General features: G+C 35.3%; 1 long non-coding RNA gene across 1 annotated transcript; it reads left to right on the top strand.

The window, feature by feature from the left end:
- Positions 1-2,167: 2,167 nt before the first annotated feature.
- Positions 2,168-6,420, top strand: LOC141608897 (uncharacterized). Its single transcript, XR_012527050.1, has 3 exons — positions 2,168-2,233; positions 2,415-2,465; positions 6,260-6,420. It is a non-coding gene; the product is annotated as an uncharacterized LOC141608897 (long non-coding RNA).
- Positions 6,421-6,997: the final 577 nt, after the last annotated feature.

Consider the following 6,997-nt stretch of genomic DNA (forward strand, 5'->3'; position numbering starts at 1 on the left):
AACTGAGCAATTGAGCAATTTCGTCATTCGCGGTGTAAAATTTGTTGATTTTGTTAATTCATTCATTAATTGATTATAATTCATTCATTAATAAGGCTCAAATTGACGTTGCAGCTTTAATTTCAATGGAGATTACAGACATTACAGTAACTGGTGATAATACTGCTGTTGAAACAGGTAATCTCCGTTTTTTCGCTATTTTATGAAGCTGTTTTGCTATTCTCCTGATTTTGTGAATATGTGAGGTTATATTGTGAATCTAAGAAGTTATTTCGTAAATCTGAGAAGTTATTTCGTGAATGTAGGCTATAATATCCTGAATTTGATCAAAAATAATCAATTTCGCCCTACTTATTATGGTATTACTGCGATGTTGTCTTTGGTCTAACTCCCGACATCTTTGCAGCGACTCGATAATAGTGCTATTACAACAGGTATTCTGTTTTGTCCCTATTTTATGAATTTGAGACGTTATTTTGTTCTGGTTTTGTGAATCTGAGAGGTTATTTTGCGAATCTAGGAGCTAATTTTGTGCATCTGAGAGGTTATTTTGAAAATACAAACTGTTCTGGTTTTGTGAATCTGAGAGGTTATTTTGCGAATCTAGGAGCTAATTTTGTGCATGTGAGAGGTTATTTTGCGAATCTAGGAGCTAATTTTGTGCATCTGAGAGGTTATTTTGAAAATATAAACTGTCTATAATATCCTGAAACTTGGATCGTGGCAGAAATTGTTTGACATTGTCTATTTTGTGAATTAGAGTGCTTATTTTGTGAATATAAGCGCTAAATATAATATTCAAAAAACTTAAAAATCTTGTAATTTTTCATCACATAAAATTTCGCAGGTTCATGGCTTTCGAATTAACTAAACAACAACATTCAAAAATAAAATAAACTGAAAAGCTGAAAAATTAAACAAGATATGATATTTGTTTAGTTTATCAATCAACCCTATTTGTTCGAGGCAATGCACATAGAGCAATATTGATATAGCTATAGGTGCAAAGATTCATCTCGCATCATCGTGAGTGATCTTCCCGCATGTTTAGATGAATATGGGACTCTTCTACATACTGGAGTGTAGCTAAAATATTTTGAATCAAGCCTTGATGCTACCCATAGAAAGGGCCCCCGAACTCGGGAATAGGTAGCCACCATTCGATCTAGTACGCCCAAATTGCTCGAACTTCTCCCGCAACTTAAAAGCCTGTTTGCAGCCATTGTCATTTGTGCCAAATTGAATTAGTACTAATCCCATAAAATGACAAGTCTGCTGCGAGATAACAGCACCAAAGACTCTATCTCATAACCTTGGCTCATTAAACAATCGCCATTTAGAGAGGTCAGGACAAACATACTTCCCTTTTTGATTCATATAACCTGAAACATTCGCCAAAACACAAGTATAGGGAAATACAAATAAATGAGACATTGTGTGCAATAGGGATTTTTGAAATGTTTTACAGAAGAGAGAAGAGAGGTTATTGGTATATACTATTATGTTTCGAAATTAGATATTTATAGGCCTGGTATTTGGCACAACATCAACAAAGGCTGTTCACATTACCCATATATTAAATTTTTTGATTGAATGCTTGATTGTTCAATGTCCTTTTCTTGGGAATGGAACTGTTATTAACAAATCAACAAAATATCTAGATACATACAACCTGACCTTTTCTTAAAAGTGAATTCATAATCTTCACCAATTTTTTTTTAATTATTTGAACTAATAATCTGATACTTTATTTAGTGAATCTCGGACTTTATTTGGTGAATCTCAGCCTATAGTTAGTGAATCTTGGGCCTTATTTTGTGAATCTCTGTTGTTAAACGTTACTGATGCAATTTATTTATTTCTTATTGTGTGAATCAGAGACCCTAGTTTGTGAAACTAGAAGGTTATTTTGTGAAACTTAAATAACTAATATATACAACCTGGGTAAGATTAAAACTAAATAAGATGACAAATTCTGAAAAGTTTGCACAAGTCCGCACCATTGAATGCTTTAATTGTCTTGTATCGCAATATTGCATGCTTTCTTATCTATGGTTGTCGATGTCATACTTATTATGGTGTTCCTACTATTTTGTTAATTTGAAACATTATTATTGTGAAACTTTATTTGTTAATATAAGAGCTAATAAGGCTCAAATTGACGTTGCAGCTTCAATTTCAATGGAGATTACAGACATTACAGTAACTGGTGATAATATTGCTGTTGAAACAGGTAATCTCCTTTTTTCGCTATTATCCTGATTTTGTGAATATGTGAGGTTATTTTGTGAATCTAAGAGTGAATTTTGTAAATCTGAGAAGTTATTTCGTGAATGTATACTATAATATCCTGAATTTGATCAAAATTTATCAATTTCGTCCTACTTATTATAGCGTTCCTGCTGATGTTGCAGGTCTAACTCCTGATACTACAGCGACTCCTGATAAGAGTGCTATTGCAACAGGTATTCTGTTTTGTCCCTATTTTATGAATTTGAGACGTTATTTTGGTCTGGTTTTGTGAATCTGAGAAGTTTATTTGCGAATCTAGGAGCTAATTTTGTGCATCTGAGAGGTTATTTTGAAAAATATAGACTAATATCCCGAAACTTGGTTTGTGACAGAGGAACTTAGATGCTAATATTGTGAAACTTGATTTGTGAATCTCCTATGTTGCTCTTTTTGGCAAAACGTACTAATTGAACCGAAGAAACATCAATCTTTTATGAATTTGAGATGTTATTTTTTTGAGATTGTTTTGCTATTCTCCTTATTTTGTGAATCAGATAGCTTATTTTGTGAATATAAGAGCTAATTATGTGAATTTGATAGGTTATTTAGTGAATATAGACTATAAGATTATGAAGTTTGGTTTGTGGCAGAGATTGTTTAACATTGTCTATTTTGTGAATCAGAGTGCTTATTTTGTAAATATAAGAGCTAATTATTTGAATCTAGTAGGTTATTTATTGAAATATAGACTATAAGATCCTGAAACTTGGTTTGTGGCAGAGATTATGAACCTTATATGCTAATATTGTGGAACTTTATTTGTTAATCTCCTATCTTGCACTTTTGGCTTAATTTGTGAATCTACAATTTTCAGTTGTTGATTCCAATGTTAATTGCGGTGAAGCTTCTACCTCTCTTTTTTTAACAAGCCCTACAGTACCAACTATTTCCACACCTACTACTCTTATAACTTACACACCGAGTGGCAGCCAACGATGGATAAATAGGATTGATGAAAAGTTTACACCAAATTGGGAAAACATTTATTGACTTAGACTCAATGATCTTTGTTTTATGAAACGTCTGTTGTTGCTTGTGGGTTTAAATCAAGGAAATCTTCAAGCAAAAGGTTTCGTGATGATATTATCGAAACAAAGTGCATGGTTTGCAATCGGGAAGGTCAGTAATAAGAAGAAAAGACGACCTGCCCTAACTGGTGTTGCAGAAAAGGCGGATGAATCCGTTGCATCAGAAATAACAGAAATAGGTGGTACAAAGAGCAAACCGAAAAAACCAGCTGCTAAACGTAGGGTGAAAAAAGGTGGAGGAGAGGCAGAGAGTTCCAACAAAGGGTCAACCACAAGAATAACAAAGATTAGAAGGTGGGGCTGTCCAGCAATGATAAAGTTCAAGTTCCATGAGAACAAGTACATGGTTGACGTGTTTATTGAGGGTCACAATCACCCGCTTGATGTTGTGAAAAATAAGGAATTTGAGAAACTTGCTGAAAATATCAATGAATTTCATATGCAAATGATTGTCAGCCATTCAAAAGCAAATGTTGGTCCTAGCTTAACACACCAACTATGCACTCAACAATTGGGTGGTTTTCAAAATGTCGGGGCAACAGTCAAGCAATTCAAAAATTTTCAGAGGGAAATGAAGTGTCTAATGAACAGTCATGATGGGGAAATGTTCAAATCACGCTTAGACACCCTAGCTGAAACAAAAGGGCTCCACTTTGTTTATGAAAAAGATTCCAAGAACGCATTGACAAGGATTTTCTAGACGGATTGTGACATGCAAAGAGCGTATGCTCTGTTTGGGGATGGAGTTTCATATGACCCAACTTATGGTACAAACAAGTACAACATGACGTTCACGCCTTTCACGGGCATTGACCATCATAAAAGGTCAATCACATTTGCATGTGCGCTTATAGAACATGAAAACGAGGAGTCATTCATGTGGGTATTTGACCGATTTTAAAGCGGCTATGGGTGGGAAGGAGCCTAACTACATCATCACCGACGAAGACCCGGAATAATTAAAGCGAGTTCCTGGTATGTTTCGAAACTAACTACAAAATTTATATAGTCTGAATCCGAGGATAAGACATGAGATTCACAAAATAACCCCCCAGATTTACAAAATAAGCTATAGGATTCACAAAATAAGCTATATGATTTATAGTCCGAATCTGAGGATAAGACTTGAGATTTACATAATAGTGCATCGTATGACTTTGTTATGTGAAACTGCGTGAATTTAGTTATTATAAAATGATGGTGACGGTCGATAATTTGATTTTGTTCATTGCAGCTAAGTTCAAAACAAAAAACATCGGTTTTGCATGTGGCACATCATGAAGAAAATAACCGACAAGGTTGGGAGTAAAATTTGTAGAGATACCGACTTTTTAACCCGTCTGAACGGTGTTGTATGGGACGATGACCTGGAGCCCGGGGAATTTGAAGAGAAGTGGCTTAAAGTCATGAACGATTTCTCCTTGGAAGACAACACGTGGTTGAATGGGAAGTTCGCTGATAGACACACATGGATACCCGCTTATTTCAGAAATGTGCCAATGGGCGGTTTACTACGAACTACACAAAGGTCAGAGAGTGCTAATAGTTTCTTTAAGCGGTTTGCAAACAAATACGGGACATTAATCGAGTTCTTGGTGCGCTATGAAAGCGCCACCGACCACCAAAAGCACTGCGCCAAGCTCCGTGAAGAGGAGAATGCGAATTCAATCCCTGAAACACTGTATGGGTCAAAATGGGAGACACAAGCAGTGAGAAGCTATACCCATGCGATGTTCTATGAGTTCCAAAACTAGGTGAAGCTTTCAATAAATACCTGCAGTGTGGTTGGATACACTCCGCCAGATCCTGTGACGAACTTTGAAGTGTCGTTAGTTGAGGATGCAAAGAAAGGACTAAAATTTGCAGTTGAGTGCAGTAGAAGCACGAATGATGTAAGGTGCACATGTAAACTGTTTGAAAGGAGAGGTATTTTATGTAGTCACATCATTTGGGTTTGTTCGGGAAAATTTAAGGACATACCTGATAAATATATTTTGCAAAGGTGGAGCAAGAATGCACTCAAAATTGGCGTTTATGATTGGAATGGGAATCTGTTAGAGAAATACAACAATACCAGTACAAAACAGATTGGAATGTCTGTGGTGTGGTCTGAGATTCAGTTAACTGTTGCTATGCTCAAAAGGAAAGAAGAGTCGGATGTGAGAGAGTTTGCCAATTTAATCAAGGAATTCAGGACAAAACTAGAGGGAAACACTCAACCGTTGACAAAACAACAACAAATTGAGCTTCTACTGGGCTGCAAGGTTCCAGAAGAAACCAACATCTTACCGCCTAATGTGTCTAGGAACAAAGGCTGTGGTAAACGGTTGGTGAGCAAGAAAAATAAGGCAATCAAGAAGGCGGAAAAAGCAAAAAGGTTGTGTGCTAACTGAAAGCGCAAGGGTAACCACGACAAAAGGAATTGTCCATATGATTTTGCAAACCATCCTCCAGTGAATCAGGTTTGTATTCATCTACGCAACTACATCTATATTATTCAAGTACTATTAATCTGTTGGAGTGGCAAAAATGGGTTAATTTAGGTTAATGTCATTCAAAATAGGTGGTTTTGTTTCGACCTTGGTTTGTGAGTCTTAGATCGTATTATTGGTTTCCTAAAAAATCTGGACATCTCATCTGTTTTTATCTTATTTTGAGAATCCCGAGGGTTGCTTTGTGAATCCCAGGTCTTAATTTGTGAATCCTGGGTCTTATTATGTGAATCACATATCTTTATTTGTGAATCACAGAAATGAGACTGATTGTATGTAGTAACCTGATATAATTCCTCACTTTGTAACATAAATGACAACAGTTGGCTTATATAAGATGAATGTGATTCACGTCGTGTCACCCAATTTTGCATGATCCTCACTTTTATTATTGTACATCTAATGTTTGTAAACATCTTTCTAATTCCAGCTTTGTCTTTTACGTAGGGAGAGCTAGCGGACGAAGAAGTAGAAGAGGAAGGGGATGAGGATGAAGAATGAAGGAAAGAGTCTTCTTAAGCCTTGAGAAATAGATATGATGATTGAAGAAGACACTGACAATTTTGAAAGGAGCAGTCTTTTAGTTTGGCAACATATTATTGGTTTCCAAAAATATGGACATCTTATTTGTTTATCTTATTTTTGTGAATCAAAGAGGTTCTTTTGTGAATGTAAGAGGTTGTTTTATGAATCTTAAATCTTAATATATACAAAAGACCTGGAAATCTTATTTGTTGGTATTAATTTGTGAATCCTGGGTCTAATTTTCGCGATTATTAGGAAGATTCGTAATCTTATTAGAAAGGAACGGTCGACTGGCTAAACGGTCTTATTTTGTGAATGACACAATTTAAATATTATATAAAATGGATTAGTGTGAATTATAGACGTTATTTCATGAATCTTACCGTGTGAATGACAATATATAAATCTGAGGTTTAATATTGTGAATCGACTTGTTTTGTGAATCCATCTTTTGTGAATATCGTCTTTTTTGAATCTCAGACATTCTTTTGTAAATCTCAGGTCTCATTTTGCGAATCAGACGCTTTATAAATCATCCACGTCAAATTTCACAAATTCAAGCGACTAATCAATTCCATTGATTAAAATCAACTATTACAAAAGGAGATCTATTAAATAAGCAGATTAGCACCCAACTAAATGACTAATAACATATTCACT

The sequence above is a fragment of the Silene latifolia genome, chromosome 10 (assembly GCF_048544455.1).
Source record: "Silene latifolia isolate original U9 population chromosome 10, ASM4854445v1, whole genome shotgun sequence".
Lineage (NCBI taxonomy): Eukaryota > Viridiplantae > Streptophyta > Magnoliopsida > Caryophyllales > Caryophyllaceae > Silene > Silene latifolia.